Below are 25798 nucleotides of genomic sequence, written 5' to 3' on the forward strand. Positions count from 1 at the left end.
ATGGCGACTAATGAGCTGTCCAATTGCTACTTTTTCTTTGAAAAAGTGGTAGTCGATCTGAATGTGCTTCGTTTGTCCATGTAAAATAGGATTAATGGTTGTGTGTAGGGTACTTATGTTGTCACACAGTAGGTGAGGTCGTCTGTACGGAGTTATGCCAATGTCTCTTAGTAGGTAGGTAAGCCACTTTATTTCTATTGTTACTATTTCCATAGCTCGTTATTTAGATTTGGTGCTGGAACAAGCTCCTGTTGGTTGCTTCTTGGAGGACCAGGAAATGCAATTAATGCTACGAAAGATGCAGTAGCCACTCATGCTTCATCTTGTGGTTAGACAGTCTATCCAGTTAGCATTGCAGTATCTTGTCAAGTTTAAGGAACTTTGATATAGAAAATGTAAACCATAAGTGATGGTACCCTTGAGATATCTTAGTATTCTTTTAACTTCTCCAAGATTCAACATGGTGGGTTCTTGAAAGCTTTGGCAAGCATGCCTGATAGTATGAGATATATCTAATCTAGTGAAGGTAATGTATTGCAGGCTACCAACAAGCTTGCGATATTCAATTGCGTCAACAAGATCATTATCATTTATTTGAGTTGTTGTTTTAAAAGCTAAAGGTGTTTTCATGGGAGCTACTTCAAGCCTTTTTGCAAGAGATAGAAGATCATGCTTCTACTTCGTACGTGTAAAAAAAGCCCCCTTGAAAATACCTTGCTTCAAGTCCAAGAAAATAACGCAGTTTACCTAGGTTTTTAATGGCAAATTCTGCACCCATTTTACTAACCCGATCATTGATAATGTTAGGGTTGTTTTATGTATTAAAAGATCATCTACATAAATTAATAATAACACAACAATATTAGAATTTTGAAACATAAAGAATGAAGAATTAGCCCTGAAACATATGAAGCCTAAAGGAATTAAAAATTGAGAAAGTCTATCAAACCATGCTCAGGGGGCCTTTTTAAGGCCATACAATGATTTCCTTAGAAGATACACATGTTAAAGATGAGATTAAGTGCTAAAACCTAGAGGTTGTTACACATAGATAGTTTCTTTAAGTTGGCCATGAAGAAAAGCATTCTTGATGTTTAGCTGTCGAATTGTCTGCCTGCATGTAATAGGTGTAGATATAATCATTCTTATAGTGGTATGTTTGATTATAGGACTGCATGTTCCCTCAAAATCTTGTCCTTCAATTTGTGTAAAGCCTTTGGCTATGAGATGAGCTTTGAACATATCTATGGAACCATCTTTTTTATACTTGGTTTTGTATACCTATTTCGAACCAACAACATCCGTTTATTATCATGCAAGGCTGTGAATTCTTCTTGCATAGCTTAAAACCATTCAAGACTTTGAAGGGCTGATTTCAATGTTTTGGTTCACCGTTATAACAGCAATGCCATTTGAGATGCTAGCTATGAGTTGGCCTTTAATTTTTGTCTTGTTATCATCTTATGTGTGTTTGTGTCTGGTTCAACAGTTTTTTCATCTATTGTCATGTCCACTACAGAAACAGGACAATTAGAGTGGTTGAAAGGTGGATCAATTGCTGCTGTATTCAATTGATTTGGTAATGTTTCAGCTGTTATTTGAGAGATATTATGAGACGTAGTTAGTGCAAATTCATTGTTTACATGGGCTAGAGTTGTTTAGTAGGTCTGGTCTTCTTGGTTTGCATGTGTTACATGGTATGAGTTTTCAGGTTTGTCTCTTGGTTCACTATGTGTATTGGTTGTACATATGGGGGTTGAATTTCTTGGAGAAGAATCTGATATGGGGTTCCCTGGTGTGGTAAGTGGATAAAGGCAACATTATGTAGTGTGTCTTCTAAGTCGTTTTCTGGAAAATTAACAAGCTCACACTACACGAAAATTAAGATCTAGCGACACTAACTTAGTGACGCTACAAAACAAAAGCGTTTAAAAAAAATGAAACCGCGATGCTGAGGCAAAAGAGTTAGTTAAAATTCTATAAATATATGACGCATTCAAAAACTGTCGAAGTGAAAAGGTCGCTAAAAAGAAAAATACGCGACGCTGCTTTTCGACGTCACTGAATATGTGTTTGAAAAGCATTGCCTTTAATCTATGCTTATATTTTATCTAAATTATATTGTTTAAATGCTAGACTCATGCAAAATGATTAACCAACCACTTATTTATGTTTACATAATCACAAACTTTAATTATATGAATACTAAGAAAATAGATGAAAATAGGGGACGTTTATAATAGAAAATGTGTCACTTAATATTTGATATGATAAAAGAAAAAATTTAAAACTCCTTAATTTAACAAGCAAATTATTTATTATTCCAAAAATAAATTAAGTGGAAATTGCAAACAAAAAAATAGTAAACATTGCCCTGAAATATATATATATATATTTTGTTTCAAGTACAGCATATTTGCTATAAAAATTTGCAAGTTTGTTAAAAATAATTTTTTTAAATTAAGGTAATAGGCAACACATTCACATATAACTGCGTCGCCTATACCTCCAATCATAATTTTGTTTTTGTTTTTTAATTAGTTCTTTTATTGTTCGTCAACAAATAAATACTGAAAATATTTATTAAAAATGTGAAGGAAAAATACTAAGGTGGTTGTTTAATATTTTTGTTTTTCACGTCAAGTTTATATGCTTATAAATTTGCAAGTCTCTTAAATTTCTTTTATTTTCTTTTTACAAAAGAAAACAGATGACGCATTACCTTAAAAATGCATTGCCTGTTTTATGTGTTATTTTTTTTTTTATTATTGTTCATCTTCAAATAAACACTTAAAATATTACTTAAAATGTTAAGAAAAATTAATAAACTGGTTATATTGCTTAACTATTTTCACTGCTTATTTGAAGTTGAAAAAAAAAATCCTTTTTAAAGGAAAAAAAAAAAGAAAAAGAAACAAAGAACAGGCGACGCTAAAAGAAGTAATTACGTTGCTTGTTCCTTTAAAAAAAAAATACAATTTAAGAGATTTGCAAGTTTAAACAGAAAATCAATTGTACTTCGAAAAAAATTATTTAAAGAAAAAAAAAGAAAAAAAACAGGCGATGCAAAAAGAAGATATTGCGTCGCCTGTTCCCTTAAAAACAGAGAATAGGCGACACCAAAAGAAGTAATTCTGTTGCCTGTTCCTTTTTTTTTTTAAATAAACTGAAAATACAATTTCAGCGATTTGCAAGTTTAAATAGAAAATAAATCGTACATGAAAAATAAAATAATCAAACAGCCACCTTAGTTATATTACTTAAATATTTTTACTGCTTATTTGAAGTTGAAAAAGAATCCTTTTTAAAGAAAAAAAAAAAACAAAGAATAGGCGATGCTAAAAAAAGTAATTGCGTCACCTGTTCATTTAAAAAATAAAAATAAAAATACAATTTAAGAGATTTGCAAATTTAAACAAAAAATAAACTGTACTTAGAAAAAAAAATTATTTAAAGAAAAAAGAAAAACGAACAGACGACAAGAAAAGAAGTTGTTGTGTCGCCTATTCCTTTAAAAAACAAAGAACAAGCCATGCTAAATGAAGTAATTGCATCACCTGTTCCCTTTTTAAAAAATAAAAAATAAAACTACAATTTAAGAAATTTGCAAGTTTAAACAGAAAATAAAATGTACATGAAAAACAAAATAATTGAACAACCACCTAAGTTATATTGCTTAAATATTTTCACAGATTATTTGAAGTTGAAAAAAAAATTATTTAAAGGAGAAAAAAAAAAAAAGAACAAGCGATGCTAAAAGAAGTAACTGCTTCGCCTGTTCCTTTAAAAAAAAAATCGAAAATACAATTTAAGAGATTTACAAGTTTAAACAGAAAATAAACTATACTAGGAAAAAATATTTAAACAAAAAAGAAAATAAAAAGGCGACGCTAAAAAACGTTATTACATCGCCTGTTTCCTTAAAAAAAAAAAAAAAGAATAGGCGACGCTAAGCCAAGTAACTGCATCGCCTGTTCCCAATTTTTTTTTTTTTAAAAAATACAATTTAAGAGATTTGCAAGTTTAAACAAAGAATAAACTGTAATTGGAAAAAAATTATTTAAAGAAAAAAGAAAAAAAAATAGGTGACGCTAAAAGAAGTTATTGCGTCACCTGTTCCTTTAAAAACAAAGAACAAGCGACAAAAAACAAAGAATAGGTGACGCTAAATGTCACCAGTTCCTTTTTAACCAAAAAAAAAAAAAAGACAATTTAAGAGGTTTGCAATTTTAAATAGAAAATAAATTGTACTTTTAAAGAAAAAAAAAAAATAGGCGACTCTTAAAAAAGTTATTGCATTGCCTATTCCCTTAAAAAAAAAAAAAACAGACGACGCCAAATGAAGTAATTGCATCACCTGTTTCCTTTTTTTAAATACAAAAATATAATTTAAGAGACTTGCAAGTTTTAGATGATGTTTAATATAAAAACAGACGATGCTTTTTTAAAAAAGGGTAACCAAATAAAGAAATAGACGACGCATTTTCCAACAACGGCTTCGCCTTTTCTTTTTTTTTTTTTTCCATTTTTTAATTTTCACTTGTACACACCCATAAAAAAATTAAAATCAGATAAGGCTATGTGAGGAATTGACCTCAAAACCGCTTACACTTTAAAGGAATCACCACACCACCAGGCCAAATGAAATAAAATCAGATAAGGCCATGCCAAAAATTGAACCCAGAACCTCTTATACTCTTAAGGAATCACCACACCACTAAACCAAATGATTTGGATGTAATAATACAACAAGAAATAGTTAATATAGTTTTAGATGATGCATTTTTTTAAAAAAGAGTCACCAAATAGAGGAAAAGGTGATGCATTTTTCAACAAAAGCATCACCTTTTCTTTTTTCTTTTTTATTAATTTTTTATTTACATGTGTACAAACCCATAAAAAAAAAAAAATAGACAGGGCCATACCAAGAATTGAACCCAGAATCTCTTACACTCTCAAGAAATCACCACACCACCAAACCAAATGACTTAGATATAATAATACAACAAGAAATATCTAATATAGCTTTAGGCGATAGATTTTTTTAAAAAGGAATTGCTAAATAGAGGAAAAGGTAATGCATTTCTCAACAAATGCGTCGCCTTTTTCTTCTTCGTTTTTTCAATTTTTTTATTTATACATGCACAAATCCATTAAAAAAATAAATCACATAGGGCCATGCCAAGAATTGAACCCAAAACCTCTTACACTCTCAAGGAATCCCCACATCACCAGACCAAATGACTTAGATGTAATAATATAACAAGAAATAGATAATATAGTTTTAGGCTATGCATTGTTTTAAAAAAGAGTCGCCAAATAGAGGAAAAGGCGATGCATACCAAATGAATTAGATGTAATAATATAACAAGAAATAGCTAATATAGTTTTAGACGATGCATTGTTTAAAAAAAAGAGTCACCAAACAAAGGAAAAGATGACACATTTGTTTCTTTTTTTTACACATGTACAAACCCATTAAAAAAAAAAATTCAGATATGGCCATGCCAAGAATTAAACCCAGAACCTCTTACACTTTCAAAGAATCACCACACCATGAGACCAAATGTCTTAAATGTAATAATATAACAAGAAATAGATAATATAGTTTTAGGCTATGCATTGTTTTAAAAAAGAGTCACCAAATAGAGGAAAAGGCGATGCATACCAAATGAATTAAATGTAATAATACAACAAGAAATAGCTAATATAGTTTTAGGCGATGCATTGTTTAAAAAAAAAAGTCACCAAACAGAGGAAAAGACGACACATTTGTTTCTTTTTTTTACACGTGTACAAACCCATTAAAAAAAAAAATCAGATATGGCCATGCCAAGAGTTAAACCCAGAACATCTTACACTTTCAAAGAATCACCACACCATGAGACCAAATGTCTTAGATGTAATAATGCAACAAGAAATAGCCAATATAGTTTTAAGCAATGCATTTTTTTTAAAAAAAGTCGCCAACTAGAGAAAAGGGCAATGCATTTTTCAACAAATGCATTGCCTTTTCTTTTTTGTTTTTTCAATTTTTTATTTACACGTGTACAAACCCATACAAAAAATAAAATAAAATAGGGCCTTGCCAAGAATTCAACCCAGAAACTCTTACACTCTTAAGGAATTGCCAAACCACCAAACCCAATGACTAGGATGTAAAAATACAATAAGAAATAGCTAATATAGTTTTAGGCGATGCATTTTTTAAAAAACAAAGTCGCCAAATAAAGAAATAGACAACGTATTTTTCGACAAATACATCGTCTTTTTTTTTTCCATTTTTTTATTTACACGTGTACAAACCCTTTAAAAAAAAATTAGAGAAGGCCATCCAAGAATTGAACCCAAAACCTCTTACATTCTCAAGGAATCACCACACCACTAGACTAAATGACTTGGATGTAATAATGCAATAAGAAATAGCTAATATAGTTTTAGGCAATGCGTTTTTTTTAAATACAAAAATACAATTTAAGAGACTTACAAATTTTGAAGGATGTTTAATATAAAATAGGTGACACTTTTTTAGAAAAGGGTCACCAAATATAGGAATAGGTGACCTCTTTTTTAACAAATGCGTCGTCTTTTCACCCAACCAATTTTTACTTTGTTTTTTAATTTGAAAGTTGTTTTTAGTATTTTTTTTTTATTTTGCAAACATGCTTTTTTTTAATTTGTAGATGAGCAATCAAAAAAACTAATTAAAGATTAAAAAATAAAATAAAACATGGAATAGGTGATGCTTTTGGATGGGATTGCATCACCTGTACCTTCAATTTTTTTATTTTTTATTTTTATAAAAAGTAATTTAATAGACTTTCAATTTTTAAAAACTAATAAGCTATCGTTGAACACAAACACATGAAAGTTAAGCTCATTTAACATACTTATATAGATAAATTGGTCAATAAATGCTTGTTGAATTATAATTCTATATTCGGTACCATATCTCAAATTAGGTCTTGAGATATTCTATGTCTCCTCTATACACATATATGTGAATGATTGAGAAGAGCATTGACAAAACTGTTTTTTATTTTTAGATCAATGGAATTTATGTTCATTGGATTGCTACATGAACATATTTGTAGATGAACAATTAAAAAACTATTTAAAGATTATAAAAAAATAAAAAAAATGGAACAGGCAATGCTTTTCGACCATAATGCATCGCTTGATTCTACAATTCAAGAATGGGTGACCATGGAAAGGGTTTGGTTAAGATATGTCATATTCTGCCAAGTATACAAATGGAACCTAACCATACATGCCCTCCAATTATATCTTCCAAATCGTCCACACTAACAATCCACCCCTCTCCCCCAAAAAAGGATTTTAGTAAATAACTAAATACAATACTTGGGCTAAGAGTCAAGTTGGTAATTTTTCTTACATACACCCCCCCCCCCCTCCCCTCCAAAGTGCCCTGGGAGCCTAGGTATCATATACACCCCCAAAATAAAGAGCCTTGAACACTAGAAGAAAAGCACCTATACTTAACAAGATTAAGTGAATCCCCAAAATTGTAGTCATTTTATTTCTATCTTTCCATACGTAAATGAAGAATGGAAAAGATTCTTCAAGAGTTTTAGGTCCTTAAAGTGCATCATAAATATTACCAAAGCCCAATACTATAGAGGAAATTAAGTGAATTACTCCAGACACAAAGTATGGAAAGGTGTCTAGAACTTCCCCCCGGGGACCTACCCCCCAATCTATAGTAGCTAGGTGGGGAAGTAAAATCAATCCTTGTTCATACATCAGAAAATTAATCCTTGTTCGTACATCGACTTCTATGGTACGAAATGAGCCACTTCAAATTAGCTCTGGCCCAGAATAAGATTAATCTGGCATGAGCTACATGAGCCCTTAGTAGTTTACCAGATTAGTTGATAAGTCGGGCATTTCCAGCCTACCAAGCGAAACCGGTGGTTTCTTGGTCATGACTAGCTAAAGATAAAGTTCCATTAAAGAGCATTTCCATAGGGTAGAACCTCCTCAAGGAATATAAGGTTTTCATGAGGCTGATCTTGAGCTGCCATCCAAGCACGAATACCTTCGTTTAAGAGAATACTTTTGGTGTAGAAAGTCTTAAATTCTGGATCTTCCATTGCATGGATTTCCTAAAAAATGAAGTGATAGGCATGTAGATTCAGGGCTAGACCGACTACTCCAAGAGCACTCATCCATAAACCGGTTATTGGTACAAATAACATAAAGAAATGTAACCAACGTTTATTGGAAAGAGCAAAAAAGATTTAGGACCAAAAGCGGTTAGCGGTGACCATAGAAGTTTCTTCAACTTGAGTTTAGTTAAAAGCCCATAATGTATTTGCACCATCACCATCTTCAAATAAAGTATTTTCTATGGTAGCACCATGAATAGTGCATAGCAGAGCAGCGCCTAATACCCCAGCAACTCCCATCATATGAAATGGGTTCAATGTCCAATTATGAAACCCTTGGAAAAAGAGGATGAATTGAAATATAGCCGCTACACCAAAACTTGGCGTAATAAACCAACCAGACTGACCTAGCGGATAAATCAGGAATACAGAAACAAAAGACATAATTGGACCGGAGAATACGATTGCATTATAAGGTTGTAATTGAACAGATCGAGCGAGTTGAAATTGACATAACATGAAACCTATTAGTCCGAAAGCACCATGAAGAGCACCAAAAGTCCACAGACTGCCTACTTAACACCAATGAGTAAAATCTCCTTGTGCTTTACGGCCTATAGTACCAACAAAGAGTGTGCTAAACTATTATCAGGAGTAGAAATTGCGACGGTTAAGAAGTTATAACCTTCCAAATAGGAACTTGCTAATCCAAGGGTATACCATGAAGTTACAAAGGTTGTACTTGTAAACCAAACCCCCTAAGGCAAAATAGGCACAAGGAAAGAGCAATAGATCGAATCAACCTAAAAAAAATGAAATGATCCCTCTGTAACCAGTCATCCATAATATCAAATAAATCATTTTCATCTTTGTAAATTTACCAAGGGCTATAGTCATAGTGATCCTCTTATTCAACTACTTCAACCATTTTCAAGCACCTCATAGCATTTTCAAAACGTTAGGGCTTCTGTCATATATTTATGATTTGATTTCTCGTCCACTACCCCTTCTTTAGAATAGGTTTCAAATATAAAAAAATTTATTGGTCTCTAACTCAACCTAGTAAAGTAAAATCTCTTAACTCAATTCGGTTATCCTTTCCTATTCTTGATAACCACTTAAACCATGAATTGTCTTATGATTCATCAATCAGATAGATGTATTTTTTATTTGATTTGAAAAGAACTGTTCAAGAAACAACTGCTCCTTTTTCTCGCAACCGATAGATCCCCATGTATATTCCTCCCGTTCCATCAACTAATCTTATTCTTGAATCCTGTAATGAAAATGAATAAAAATAAGAATTTGTATGTGTCTTAAACTACTACAGTATCATATATTTTATTACTTTATGTTTTACTCTTTCATTTTCTTTTAATAAACTTCCTATTCTATTTATTTTATTCTATTATTTATATTTAATTAAATTAATAGTGTATTGAATTTAATAATAGGAGACTATAAATAAAAGTCTCTTTCTTGCATCCATTTTCCATCCGATTATCAGAAAAAAAAAATTGTATGTATACATATGGATGGAAATATTTGTTACATGAAACCATGACCTGATACATATCTATCTACGTATCTAAAATAGATACTTATAAATTATGAAATATATATAATAAAATAGAAAGTGATCTTGTCTTGTGTGCTGGAATCAAAGAAAGGTGTTTTAAACGCCTCTTATGTATGTTCTTGGAATAAATCTTTCGCTGTAAAGTAAAGAAATAGAATGGCATTCCTATACAACATCTAGAAACAAGAAGATTTAATCGGAAATATCGAAAGATTCTCGCGTAGTCCGGAGAAATATGAAAATGAAAAAAAAATAAAAATCCACTATTCCAATTTTATCTCTAATCGAATTTTAATATTAGAATAGTGGATATAGTTATGATTCAATAGGTTAGGTCCTCTTACTTTTTCTCTTGTTGATTTCTAATTGATTTGATTGGAATAATAGAATAAAGTAATAGGAATATTTGGAGATACAAGTAAACAACTTAGCATTATTGTGAAGTCTTACATCGATTGGAAAGGAGAATGAAACACTCCATGTAAGTAGGTGTGGATACCTTGTCTTTGAGAGGCCTTTTAAAACCTTAAGGCTTGGGTTGTAAAAGGATTCCCCAGGCCCAAAGAGGACAATTTCTCATGCGGGTGGTCTAGGTTGCTACAGATGGTATCAGAGTCAGTACCTGGATCGGTGTGCCAACGAGGATGCTGAGCCCCAAGGGGGGAGGATTGTGAAGTCCCACATCAGTTGGAAAGGGGAACGAAACACTCCATATAAGTGGGTGTGATACCTTTCCCTCGAGAGGTCTTTTAAAACCTTGAGGGCTGGATTGTAAGAGGATTCCTCAGGCCCAAAGAGGACAATATCTTATACGGGTGGTCTGGGTTGTTACAATTATTCATTATAAACTTATCATTATAATATTTATAACAATATAATAAACATAATAACAAATGTTCAACTTTATATCGATAATTACTAGAAATTACTACACTTCATTAGTATTTAATAGAATTTCAATATAAAATTAATTATATTACAATTACATTTTATAGTTTGTTACTTTTTTTTATTACAAATGGCAACAATATCTCTATAAATATGAATACTACTGTTGGAAGTTTTTGAAAAAACCAAAGCCCCTTATCGGATTTGAACTTATGACTTATGCCTTACCATGGCATTACTCTACCACTGAGTTCAAAGGGCCTGTTTACTTCAACTCCCGAATAAGCTGCTAGTTACTATGGGTAAAGTGCATATACTTATTATATGTTATATGTCTATAGACATATCTTATACGTTTATAGGTTATAATCTATGTAATAGATATATCTTAGATGCATAGTGGGTCATTCAGGAATGCTCAATTTGATTTACCTAGTGAGTATAGGATACAGTAGTAAGTGTAGGAAAAAAAAGGTCTATTGACATTGGATTTGATAAATATCAATGCAATGAATTGTTTTTAGACAGGCTGAACCTAATTTCTTTCCATTATTTTCCATTATAATGAAATTCAATTGAATGATACATATACCTACCAATTCAACATAACTCCAAAATATTTTATCAAAGCAATCGTTGATAAATAGACTCGGCCTATCCTCTGAACCAAAAAAAAAATTAGAGAAAATATTCAATAACTTATCATTTTTTTATTTGAATTTCCTGACTTAGTGTGAGGTAGAAATATGCCCACCTAATCTTAACAATGAGTGAATTGATGAATGAAAGTGTAAGAATGGGGTTTAGCCCCCCTTTCTGGTAGACCAATTACTCACCAAAAAGTGCTATCCTTTGTATTAAGTCATGCCATTCCCATTCTAATATATTGTACATTGACAATTTCAAAAAACTATTCATACTATGAGCATAGTATAATGGCGGTAGGGCAATTATGCCACCATCATCTAGTGGTTCAGGACATCCCTCTTTCAAGGAGGTATCGGGGATTCGACTTCCCTTGGGGCTAAGGTACTATGAAAGGAAGTTGATCATGGACTATCAATAAGCATGAAATTGCTTCTTCCTATCTTGGGTCGAGCGGTTAATGGGGATGAACTATAAATTCTTTGGCAATATGTCTACGCTGGTTCAAATCTAGCTTGGCCCAATAATTCGCCGATCTACCATGATATAACCCATTTGTTGTTTTCCCGAAATGCTCGATCCCAATAGGAAAAAAGTAAAAGTTCTTGATATATCTCCACCACTATTTAGTTACTCGATTTAATTTATTTTTTTTCCAACAAATTTTGATATTTCTAATGATCTAGATTCATATCAGGATCGGTAAGTGTAAAGGCTAAGGACAAGAGTAAAATAAAGAAAAAAAAAACTTTTTCATTGAAAGATTGATTATCGAATTGATTTGGCAATAACAAAAAGATTATTAGTAATCGATGCCGCTTATGCTAAAGTGCATACCCACATGGATAGAAATTTATCACTCGCTTCTCTATTCCAACTTGACAATTTTAATTGAAAATCTAAATCGAAAGTGTTTGAATGAAATCATTAAGAATAGGTATATTGTACACTTTATTTTATTACATTATTTCCCTGGGATTATTGTTCAATTGGTCAGAGCACCGCCCTGTCAAGGTGGAAGCTATGGGTTTGAGCTCCATCAGTCCCGACGGATCCAAATCCAATAAAATAACAAAAATACATCAATTCATCTCTCCATTTTTCTGTGGAAGGGAATACAAATAGCCGAATTTCATTCCCAATCGGATCCCTAATTTTTTTCATTTTGATTGTTTATTTAGGTTTGGTTAAAATCAATGGTAAGGCAAGTGTAAAGGCGGTTAGATAATACTTCATCAGATCGTACAAGGATCAGATGATTGTACAAGGAAGGCAGTAAGTTATAAGAAAAACGAATGGAAAAGAATGATAAATAAAAATTTAAATTAATATAAGGAATTTTTGATTGGATCAAGAATCAACCTTAGAAGTCGATATGGATAAAAGATCTTCCTATGTTATACTATTCAATTGTTGATGATGAACCGATTCGATAGCCCAGATATCGTTATTCATGATATTGATCCGACTCGATTACATCGAGATGTAATTCATCCCATTGAATTTACAGACAAAAGATTTATCATCTTTATGGGATTAAATCCCAAGTTATTACTAATTAAAGAAAAATGAAACGATGAAATTATGGAAGTCAATATTCTTGCATTTATTGCTACTACATTGTTCATTCTAGTTCTTATTGCTTTTTTACTTATAATATATGTAAAAACAGTAAGTCAAAGCGATTAATTTGAATTAGACTTGGCTTTTTAGTTCTTTTCAATGATTGAAGAAAAGAAATAAAATGAAAAAGATTCCAATTTTGCGTATTAAATGAATGAAATGAACAAAATAGAATCAGCAGTATTCTATGAGAGATGATAGTATGGTAGAAAGAAAGATTCATATTTTTGTTTCTACCATACTATCTAGTATTGTCATTGTACTGTATAAAGTTTATTGTCTGAAGATATAGGTTAATTTAATATATATCAATCTACATTATTATCTTTATATATATAGATATCAATTCCATATATAAATTACATAGTGTTGCGTCCCAATTCTATTTCTTCATCTAGTTCTATTTAATTTGTGTTTATTCCAATTAATAATTGGAAGTAATCGAAAGACAACTCTTATTCGTACGATTCTAATTACTGTATTTTGGATTATTTTTAATATGAATCCCAATATCGATTGAAAGAAAGAAAAAAACCAATGAAGGAAAAAAGGGTATGGATAAAATAAAAGCAAGTAATATGTTTGTTAGCATTCCGACAAAGAAGTGATTGATTGAGCAGTTGATAGAGGTTCGGAGAGGTTCCATAGGAACTTCTACGGATTTCAAAAAGGATTAGTAAACCTTATCGATTTTTAACCTTTGAACCATGATATGACATGAGTTTAATAAAGCAAGCATAGCATAAATAAAATTTATAAAATAATAAACCACATAATAAAACAAGCGGTAAGTGCGTAATATGTGACTCGCCCAAGACAATATTTTATTATATGGAGTTGTAGTATCTTGTTGGACAACCACTATGTTGTTTCCCATAAAAAATATATATCCATGTAATAATAGATTTCTTTTCTCTTTGAACAGCAAAAAAAATAAATGAAAAAAAAAGGTTTTGTTCTTTCCCATTGGCCATATATAACTTTGGTAAGAGTCGGGTCATCGAAATAAAAAAGTTATGATTGAAAGAGTTCATATATTATTCATAGAATCCATTACTCCACTAGAATCAAATACCGTTTCGAAATGAATATGTTTTTTATTTCCATTTCAAAATGGAATTTTAATTTAAATAGTGAAATTAAAATTAAAAAAGGCTTTGCAGGAAGATCTATAAAAAAATTGATACAGTTTGGTTCTTAAATTCAATTAGCAGTACTTCTAGAGTCCACTTCTGCCCTATACTACAAGTGAAAGGGAAAATGTAAAGACTACCATTACAGCAGCCCAAGCGAGATTTACTATATCCATGTGAATTATGTCCTCTATCTCTATGAATATGAAGGAATTATTCAATTATTGTTCACTAATCATAAATTATCGTCCACTAATAATAAAAAAAATCACTGGCACAAAGTCAACGGGGGGTTCTGACCCAACACTATTGATAACACAATCCAATAAATCCAATTATAATACGTTCTTATAATTATAAGATTTCTGGTATAATAAGAAAACATTAAGCACTAGCAAAATACGCTGGACAACCTTTTGATTAAAGTAGCAAAGGGCTGTTACTAACATGTAGTAATAATAAAACCTATTCTTTCTTTTGGTGCCCTTTATTTTATTTTTATTAAATCAAAAGTGTAAAAATATAGAATCAAGATGGATGACTATCTACCACATACCCTTATTTCTTTCTTTCCCATCTTTCCCATTTGATCTACGTCTCCTATTGGCTTTCTGAAACAATCGAAGACGTCCTATTACGTGTTCTTGATTAGAGATTAAAGTAAAAATATTAGAGATTAAAGTAAGAATTTCTTTTTGTATTTTTTTTATAATTTCTATTTATAAATTTATATTATAAATAGAAATTATATGTTCAATATAAGCAAAATATGGAAAAATATTTATATATTCTTTATGTATTCAAATAAATACATAAATAAATACATAATATATTCAAATAAATATATATATATATATATATAATAAATACATATATAAATAAGTCAAAGCCAATTATCCATTCAATCTAATTAATATTGAATGAATCCCGGAGAACTTAAAGACTTTCATGAGTATGTATACAAAGTATCTTCCGCCCTATTAAGCAAGTATCAAGAGTCTTTTTCCTCAGCTTGGTTCTGTTGGGAAAAAAAAAAAATGGGTAAGTTTTATCAGCAAACCAAAATATGGTATTTTGATTCTTTTATTGATCAGGCAACACCCGGATTTGAACTGGGCAAAAAGGATTTACAGTCCCCCACTTACCGCTCGGCCATGCCACCAAAGTGATACAAAATATATGATAACATTCCCTTCCCTTTTTGAGTGAAAAACCAAATGCGGATGTGGATTTTCAATGACAAAAGCAAAAATTCAAGACAAATTTGAACCGTTAACTATTGACTATGAATTCATGAACGGTTCTTGAATTTGAATCACAAATTTTATTTCCCTAATGATCTAAGAAAATCAAAATTGATACATAACTAATCCTTTTTGTTTTCAATAAAAAAAAAAAGAAGGCTTCTCAGTTTCAATTATAACAGCAATTAGGGTATATGTAAACCCCATAACATAAATTTTTTAAACAGATAAATCAGGCATCTTATCTGTATAGGATGCCTATAGGTAATTTTAGGAAATTTTGAGGAAATTGTCATGCTTCGATTCAATTTTTACAATTTGTCAGCAAATAGATTGAATATTGAAAGTCAAAAATTTGATAGAGCATGACAGGTTCTTTCTGTCCCCAACAAAATAATATAATTAAAAAAAGAAGGAGAGTGCAGATAGATAGTTCTATTTATACCCGCACATGTTTAATAAAAATCAGCTTTTTTACACATTTCAATCCCATTCTATGAATTCGATTAAAAGAAAAAGGTAAAAATCTCTCTCTTCTCTGTGAATTATTTTTTGAACAATTGAATCCATGAAAAAGTTAAGTGCTAGAAAAAAGAAAATCCTGAATACATTTATGGTATCCAATCGGATTGGAATATGGAATATCATAATAATGGTAGAAATTGAATCACTTTTTGGTTTCGTATTCTATACAAATTGTTTGGATATTCTAGACAAAACTCCATAAGAAAAACATTTTCATTTGTATCTGTTGCAAATTACAATTTGAGTATAAAATTCTCGTTATCCCTCCTTCATACGTATTTCATATATTCCATATATTATATGGAGTTAGGTCAAATTTCATGTGATTCAATAAACAGAATATCAATTCCATCATTGCTATATTGATCCATATGATTTGATGAAGAATGAGCAAATAATGGGATTTTTTTTTCTATAAATAAGAAATACAAAAATGCTTGGGGGTAGAACTAAGGAAATGTCTATAATACCTGGATTTAATTTGATGCAATTTGAAGGGTTTTGTAAATTCATTGATTGGGGCTTAACAAAAGAATTTTATAAGTTTCCAAAAATTAAAGATACAGATCAAGAAATTGAATTTCAATTATTTGTGGAAACATATCAATTGGTATAATCATTGATAAAAGAAAGAGATGTTATATTTGAATCACTCACCTATTCTTCTGAATTATATGTATCCATGGGATTAATTTGGTAAACTAGTAGGGATATGCAAGAACAAACAATTTTTATTGGAAACATTCCTCTAATGAATTCGTTAGTAACTTCTATAGTAAATGGCATATACAGAATTATGATCAATCAAATATTACAAAGCCCCAATATCTATTACCAGTCAGAATTGGACCATAATGGAATTTTGATCTATATCGGCACCATAATATCAGATTAAAGAGGAAGATTAGAATTAGAGATTGATAGAAAAGCAAGGATATGGGCTTGTGTGAGTAGGAAACATAAAATATCTATTCTACTTCTATCATTAGATATGGGTTCGAGTCTAAGAGAAATTCTAGAGAATGTTTGTTACCCTGACATTTACTTCTCTTTCTTGAATGATAAGGAGAAAAAAAAAATTAAGTCAAAAGAAAATGCCATTTTGGAGTTTTGTCAACAATTTGCTTGTGTAGAAAGAGATACGGTATTTTCTGAATCCTTATGTAAGGAGTTACAAAAGAAATTATTTCAATAAAGATGTGAGTTAGGAAGGATTAGTCGAAAAAATATGAACCGTAGACTAAATCTTGATATACAGCAGAACAATACATTTTTATTACCTCAAGATATATTGGCCGCTGTGGATCATTTGATTGGAATGAAATTCGGAATGGGTACACTTGATGATATGAATCATTTAAAAAATAAACATATTCATTCGGTACCGAACCTCTTACAAGATCAATTCGAATTGACCTTGGTTTGTTTAGAAAATATGGCTAGAGGAAGTATATGTGGAGCAATTAGGCACAAATTGATACTGACTCCTCGAAATTTGCTAACTTCAACTCCATTAAAAATTACTTATTGAAAGGATTAGGGAAACTTTAATCTAAAGAGAATAAGGTTTTAAATGTTTGGAAATTGATTTGGAGTTTAGATGTTCTTGGCTTGCTTTGTTTAAGCTGCTGGAAAATTTTTCCGTTTTGACCAGTTTGTGTTTCTCTTGGTTTCAAAATGGAAACTAAGGTATTTTCTCCAAAATTCAATACAATTCATTCATTTAGATGTAATACATACTTATAGCATACAAAATAAGTGTGAAACCACACCAGGATGGTTCTAAACACCAATACAAAACAAGTCCTTCATGGTGAAGCAAAACACATGTGTAAAGTAACTTTGCCACATGCTTCATGGTTTGTTGACAAGTGCTGCTGCCTCATTAGGTGCTTCATGTTAAAGTAGTCCTCATGCATGATGACACATGTCGTTCCATGCATTGGATGAAAGAGAGGCCTAATGGTTAGGCTCCATGTTACCAAGTAGCTTCCATGTCACCATCTTAGTCACCAAGGTGCTTTCCATGTCATCAAGGTGCTTCATTTCCCTAAACTTTCTAACACTCTAATTTGGATAATACATATTAAATAACACATTTTGGTGTCTTTATGCACCAACTTAACAAGCCTAGAGTACAACACAAAATGATTTAATCAACTACCTAAATGAAATACAAGGCAAACTAAGGAAGTTGCTAATCGGCCAAGGCATTAGGCTTGGTCTTGGGTTTGGCCTGTTTATGGCTAACAATTTGCCATGATTCTCTAACACTTATGATGTGATTCTGCCCAAGCCCGCTCAACCGATAAACCGTTGGGGTGCTAATCCGTTACGGATGAAGGTGGGACCAATCACTAGAGCACAAGCCACGAAGTTCAAGGATAAACTTGTTGTGCTTATTCAAATGATAAATCATAATCAAGAAGGAATGATCATGACCAAAGAACCAAGACCTGTTTTGTTGATACAAGCGCTGGAGACTGGTACGAACCCGGGTGACGGTTGTGGTACATTTTTGGAGTCCGGGAAGCATGAAATGGTTCCAATGCTTTATGGGTTCAATACATATGCCTAAGAGGTCATGGAATCAAGTTAAAGCAGCCTCAAATGCAATCAAAAAGGGCTTCTATGGACAGCATCAACAATTTGGCCGAATTTACTGTATTGCTTGTTGGCTTTACTGTATTTTACTGTACTAGCCTTTTCTTATTTTTCCAAGCATGGGCAACGTGTGGGCCTTCATATTCAGCTTATTGGGCATTGTACAAAGCATTTAGAAGTTGATTTGAAGCTCAAAGAGTCAAAGATTGATCAAAAAGGCTAGCATTTTTAGTTTCCTAATTTGTTTTTACTTTTTGTTTTAGGAAACTACCATTACTTTTTGACTTTTATTTATTTATTTTCTGCACAAATAACTTTAGGAAGGTTTTTATTTTATTCTTTCCATTGTAAATTAATTAATTCCTAATTTAATATAAAGGAATTAATTAATTAAACTTAGATTAGGAAAGGAAGTATAGTTTCGGCCAGCTGGGTTTCTTTATGTGTGGTGGCCGGTTTTCTTTATGTTCTAGGGTTTATTTTGTTTCTTTCAAAGCCTATTTAAAGGATTATTTTTCAATAAGAAAAAAACTTTGATTTGATTGAGAAAATACTTGTGAGATTAAATTATCTCTTTGTTCTTTGAGAACACCTAAAACACCATTAGAGAATTAGTTGTTTTAGCTTGACTTATCAATAGGTTTTCCATCCCCTATTGTGGTGTCTACATTATACCAAGGTTTCTAACCACAGGTTGGTTAGGGGTTGAGGTCCATTCCATTAGAACTTGAACTTAATTGAGATCCGGGCTAATATAATACAGGTTTAGGAGCAGGTCGTCCTAGGTTCGTATCAACTTATGAATCTTTTTTTAGATTACACCCATTATCTCAATTTTTGGATCGAACTAATCCATTGACACAAATAGTTCATGGTAGAAAATTGAGGTATGTAGGCCCTGGAGGATTGATAGGGCGAATTGCCAGTTTTCGGATACGAGATATCCATCCTCGTCACTATCGATGCATATGCCCTATTAAGACGTCTGAAGGAATCAATATTGGACTTATTGGCTCTTTAGCAATTCGTACGAGGTGTGGTTATTGGGGGTCTTTAGAAAGCCCATTTTATGAAATCTCTGAGAGATAAAAAAAAAGTATGGATGCTTTATTTATCACCAAGTAGAGATGAATACTATATGGTAGCGGCAGGAAATTCTTTGGCACTGAATTGAGGTATTCAGGAAGAATAGGTTGTTCCAGCTAGATACCGTCAAGAATTCCTGATTATTGAATGGGAAGAGGTTCATCTTTGAAGTATTTTTCCCTTCCAATATTTTTCTATTGAATCTTCCCTCATTCCTTTTATCAAGCATAATCATGTGAATCGAGCTTGAATGATTTCTACTATGCAATGTCAAGTAGTTCCTCTTTCTCGGTCTGAAAAGTGCATTGTTGGAATTGGGTTGGAACGGCAAGTAACTCTAGATTCCGGGGTTCGCTTTAGCCGAACATGAGGGAAAGATCATTTATAATGATACTAACAAGATCCTTTTATCGGGCAATGGGGATACTCTAAGCATTCCATTAGTGATATATCAATGTTCGAACAAAAATACTTGTACGCATAAAAAACCCCAAGTTGCAGAAGGTAAATGTATTAAAAAGGGATAAATTTTAGCGGATGATGCTGCTACCATTGACGGCAAACTCGATTTGGGAAGAAACATATTAGTAGCTTATATGTCAGGACCCGTCCAAAATTCCCCACCGGAACCCTAGACAAGCCCTGATCCCAGGGAAACCCTACCGGACCCTTCTGTGGAAGATCCGGCAGAACCTCCCCTAAGGGATGGACTTACCACAGAATTTCCTGCACTGAAAACACACTTCTATAATTGTTCCCTTATTCCTCCCACAGTACGACGAACTGGTTCCACAAATTTCAGCACTCCAAAATAAAAATACAGTAATCCAGTGCAATACAAATACATAAGTGTCCCATACAGTATACAGAGCTTTATGAAGTACTACAAAATACAGAATACAGCAAAAGTGAACGAAATATTACAACTGCAGTAAAAGAAGAACAAGGTACTGCGCGAACAAATACAGCGAGGAAGATCAAGTCCGCTCCGAGTGAACACCGACAACCTGGTACCTAGAGGAACGGAATTTAAGAGTGTGAGATGCTAATCATCTCAGTGAGCGACCCTACTACTCTACACTATCATACCACGGTAATAGGTATATAAATAATAATTATTTGGAAATAATAATGTCTCTCAAAACCCTTACAATTCTCTCAGTTGGAAAGGTTCCCCTTTTAAAACATTTTCACAAAACCCTTTATTCATATTTCCCGAAAACCAAGACATCAATTAAATACCAGAAGCGGTAACAATTATATTTTTCATTAACATTTTATTTTTAAAACACAGTTCTGAAAATAATTTGATGCACCCACTATATACCAGTGGCGCCAACAGTACCCAGCGTCCCAAGGTACCGCCAGACAGGAGGTTATAGAAAGAAACCGGCATACGGTCGCGTGGCGTCCCACTGCGCCGCTGCTAACCTGGTGTCCCGGCCAAAGGGGGGTGGCCGCCCTCTCCGATGGCATCCACAGGACACCCTCATAATATCAACCGCGCGCTACTCACACCCACCTGCGCGCTAATCACAACCGTGTGCACACTAACCATATCACATATACCATATCACATAATCAGAACACCAGTACGTGCACGGTGCATCTAAAAATTATAAAATCCATAAATTTAAATCATAAAACAAATTTCACATTTTTCATAAGCATAGCGTGCATAATCCATCCGCTTGAACCGGGAAATTCTCCACAATTTCCTTATAATCCATACCATAAATTCCATGATTTTCAAATCCACCAACTCCCAAACCCATCAATTCAAATATCCACATTTTTTCCAAGCATAAATAATTTCTCGAAATATCATAATCAAATCCCATAATATTTTATGGGCATATTTCATAAAAATTGAAATCACCAACATAACCAAATATTTTCCTTGAAATATTTGAAAATCAAATCGTGCCCAATTTACCATTAAAACCACACCAATTTCAAAATCCTCAAAACCATAAAATAATTCCACACGGCATAAATTTGTAGAATTCGCATTTTCTTAAATCCAATAAATTCATAAATAATTCTACAATAAATCCAATAAATATTTGGCACATAGAAATTAAATTCCAAATATTTAATTCACACATAATATATTTATCAATTAAATTCCCCAAAATTAATTTGAAGGTGGGTCACTCACCTTGTGCACGTATCTCAATCAAGATCCTCCGCAGGATCGACTCCGCTACTTGCACGTGCACCTAAAACATCCACAGTACCAAAACCACAAATATTAATATTTTATTCGGGTAATCCCCAAATGGGTACCCGGGGAGCGAACACCAAACGATAACTAAAATTTACGAATTATATACCGAATCGAAGCTCGAGTGATGCTAATCACAGATCCGGTCTTAATTTCCGATGATCGTACCCGACGGGGTCGGAATTTTATCGGGAAGCTTTTCGGGTTTCGGCTCCGCAATTCTCCCAAACCGTCGCGAATTGGTGGAAACGGAAGTCGGATTTGGGTTCAGGAGGTCGAACACTGCGGACTGGAGCTGGCCGGAATTTTCGGGGTACTCGCCGGAACAGTGATTTCCGGCGGCCGCCACGTCACCGGCAACCGTCGCCGGAACAGTAATTTCCGACGGTGGCTGTTTGCTGTGAAATTTTGCAGATTTGTAGATCGTGAGGAGAGCAATCCAACGGGACCGACGGTGAGCAAAACGGAGGTCGGACGGCGGAGAAATCACCGTTTGAAGATTTTCGACCCCTCGCCGGAAAACGCTCCGATCCCGGCGCGTCGGTGGTCCGATGGCCGTGATTTTTGGTGGGTAGGCCGGACTTGAGGAGAGGATGCTGGGTGTATGGCGCGTGTACTGTATATCGGCCGGAATAGTGCCGATTCGCGGTGGCCGGCGGTGGAGGGGAAAAATCGCCGCCAAACTTCGGACGTCCGATCCGGGCGCGTCCGGCGGCCGTTCGCCGTGAAATTTGGAGGTTTTGCCGGAAATGAGGTGGGCAAGCTTTCTGTCCGGCGCGTGTACAGTAACTCGGCCGGAACAGTGACAAAATCCGGTGGCCGGCGGTGGCTCTTTCTCTTTCCTCTCTCTCTTTCTCTCTCTTCTCTCTCTTTCTCTCTCTTCCCCGAGTGTTTTAACAAATAAAACCCCTGCATGACACTGTTCATGCCACGTGGACCAATCAGAAACTGACACGTGGCGTTTCACTGTTCACCGACCCAAAAAAAAATATTAAAATAATACGGTATCCGGTAAACTTCAAACGTCCATAACTTTTTAACCGGATGTCCGTTTTGAGCGTGCCGCTAGTCTGTGAACTCGTATCGACGAGTACTTTACAACCATACAAGAGTCAACTCACAATTACATCACAAGAAAAAGTCAACTCCCAGCACCTTTTAGACAGTTTACACTTCAACTTGTTTTGCCCATAACTTTCAAACCGTAGCTCCGTTTTCGACGTGCTACTAGTCTACGAACTCAGGGCGTCATGCACTTCGCCACGGTACCCTGGTCAACTCGAAATTCCCACCGAGTCAAAAAGTCAACTTTTGACCCCTTCGGTCAACGGTCAACCTCGGTCAACCTCGGTCAACGTGCACGGATTCCGGTGCGATTCGGGACGGGGTGTTACATTATATGCCATGGGAAGGTTACAATTATGAGGATGTAGTACTCATTAATGAGCATCTGGTATATGAGGATATTTATACTTCTTTTAACATATGGAAATATGAAATTCAGACTCATGTAACAAGTCACGGTCCTAAAAGAATCACTAATGAAATACCGCATCTAGAAGCCCATTTACTCCCAAATTTAGACAAAAAAGGAATTATGATGGTGGGGTCTTGGGTGGAGACGGGTGATATTTTAGTAGGTAAATTAACATCCCAGATGGCGAAAGAATGATTGTATGCTCCGAAAGATAGATTATTATGAGCCATCCTTGGCATTCAAGTATCCACTTCAAATGAAACTTGCCTAAAGTTACCTATCAGCGGTAGAGGTCGAGTTATTGATGTGAGATGGATTTAGAAAAAAGGGGGTTCTAGTTATAATCCAGAAATGATTCGTGTATATATTTCACAAAAGCATGAAATTAAAGTGGGGGATAAAGTAGCTTGAAGACATGGAAATAAGGGTATCATTTAAAAAATTTTACCTAGACAAGAAATGCCTTATTTGCAAGATGGAAGACCCATTCATATGGTCTTCAACCCATTAGAAATACCCTCACGCATGAATGTTCTCTCAGGTTGTCTGTTAGTCTGCTAGATAGACATTATCAAACAGCACCTTTTGATGAGAGGTATAAACAACGAATCCATGGGTATTTGAACCCGAGTATCCAAGAAAAAGCAAAATATTTTATGGAAGAATGGGGGATCTTTTTAAACAACCTGTTATAATAGAAAGCCTTATATCTTGAAATTCATCCATCAAGTTGATGATAAAATGCGTGGACGTTCTAGCGGACATTATGCACTTGTTACATAACAACAACTTACAGGAAAGGCCAAGCAGGGGGGGCAGCGGGTAGGAGAATTGAAAGTTTGGTCTTTAGAGGGATTTGATGTTGCTCATATTTTACAAGAGATGCTTACTTATAAATCTAATCATATTAGAGCTCGCCAAGAAGTACTTGGTACTACGATCATTGGAGGAATAATACCTAAATTGGAGGATGCTCGAGAATCTTTTCGATTGCTCATTCGAGAATTACGATCTTTGGCTCTGGAATTGAATCATTTCCTTGTATTTGAGAAAGGCTTCCAGATTAATAGGAAGGATGCTTAATTGGAATGAATTAGAAATTTTCTTCTATGATTGATTGGTATAAACATCAACAACTTCGAATCGGATCAGTTTGAACTCAACAAATTAGTGCTTGGGCCAAAAAAATCCTACCTAATGGAGAGATAATTGGAGAGGTGACAAAACCCTACACTTTTCATTACAAAACTAATAAACCGGAAAAAGATGGATTGTTTTGTGAAAGAATTTTTGGGCCTATAAAAAGTGGGATTTATGCTTGTGGAAATTATCGAGTAATAGGAGATGAAAAAGAAGAACCAAAATTTTGTGAACAATGTAGAGTTGAATTTTTTGATTCTTAGATACAAAGATATCAAATGAGTTACATCAAACTAGCATTCCTAGTAACCCATATGTGGTATTTAAAACGTCTTCCTAGTTATATTGCGAATCTTTTAGACAAGCCTCTTAAAGAATTAAAGATCTCGTATATTGCAATGTGTAATTTGATCAAAATTATGGGTTTACAGATTCAGAATGAGAAACTGTTATCCCATTCAATCTAATTAGGATGTCCTAGATCTGACATGTCTCTTGGTAGGAGTAACATGAAACTCATAATTATGGTTGTGTTCAATACTCCCAAGTAAAAAAAGAATTGGTCTATGGTTGATTCAGTAACAATAAGTAGAAATTTGTACCTTGTGAAAAAGAAGACTTCTTTTGTGGAATTAACCATTTCCTTTCTTTCTAAATGAAAGAAATTCTATCGAAATAAGCAAAATAAGAAAATATATCATGGTGGCAGGAGTCTATCCATCGCATATAGGCTTTAAGGATATCACGAAATAACCATCAAGGAGAAGTAGGGACCTAAAAGATTGAACGGAACGATACATAGACAAGTAAATACCTTATGAATTCTAAGGCCCTCCTTTACTTTAATTAAAATTAAAAGGATTCATCATTCGAAGGGAAGTACACTACTTAATAATTTCACATTTCATTTATTTTATTATGCCATAATTAAATAAAGAATTCAATTCAAAAAATTTACTAAAACAAATAAATAAAATGCATCAACGAAATGTTGCTTGACCTTCTTTTGGAACTTGAGTAAGGAGTAGATTTTTTTGGGGTTTTTATAGAATTTGAAAATGGAAACGAAACCTCTTTCTTTTCTTTATCTTTTTTCGTCTAACTACTTGAGCCCGATGAGAGGAAACTTTCACATCCGATTTGGAGGGGGGAAGATCCAATAGGACCCTATCTAATTTTTTCTTTTGCTAGGCCCATAACTGAAAAACCCACTTTCTTACGATTATGAGGTTCATTCGAATATGAGATCCAATCATGGAAATAGAGCATCCCACTTTTTTTTACTACCCAAGACTTCGAGACATTTTGAAATCAAGAAATTCTATTGGAGGAAGTGCTATCCGAGAACAATTAGCTGATCTGAATTTGTGAATTATTATAGATTATTCGTTGGTAGAATGGAAAGAATTAGGGGAAGAAAGATCAAACGAATATTCATTTTATTTCTGCTGAAGGAAATATATTTACTAGCCTTTTAGGAAATCAAATAAATAATGAT

The 25798-nt window shown here is 33.4% G+C and overlaps 1 long non-coding RNA gene and 1 pseudogene across 1 annotated transcript; one reads left to right on the top strand and one right to left on the bottom strand.

The window, feature by feature from the left end:
• On the top strand, nucleotides 1–25752 carry LOC132799881 (DNA-directed RNA polymerase subunit beta-like; annotated as a pseudogene).
• Nucleotides 20188–22431, bottom strand: LOC132799836 (uncharacterized). Its single transcript, XR_009634743.1, has 3 exons — nucleotides 21793–22431; nucleotides 21618–21678; nucleotides 20188–20470 (listed from the first exon to the last, which is right to left on the bottom strand). It is a non-coding gene; the product is annotated as an uncharacterized LOC132799836 (long non-coding RNA).
• Nucleotides 25753–25798: the final 46 nt, after the last annotated feature.

Source organism: Ziziphus jujuba, chromosome 11, assembly GCF_031755915.1.
Source record: "Ziziphus jujuba cultivar Dongzao chromosome 11, ASM3175591v1".
Taxonomy (NCBI): domain Eukaryota; kingdom Viridiplantae; phylum Streptophyta; class Magnoliopsida; order Rosales; family Rhamnaceae; genus Ziziphus; species Ziziphus jujuba.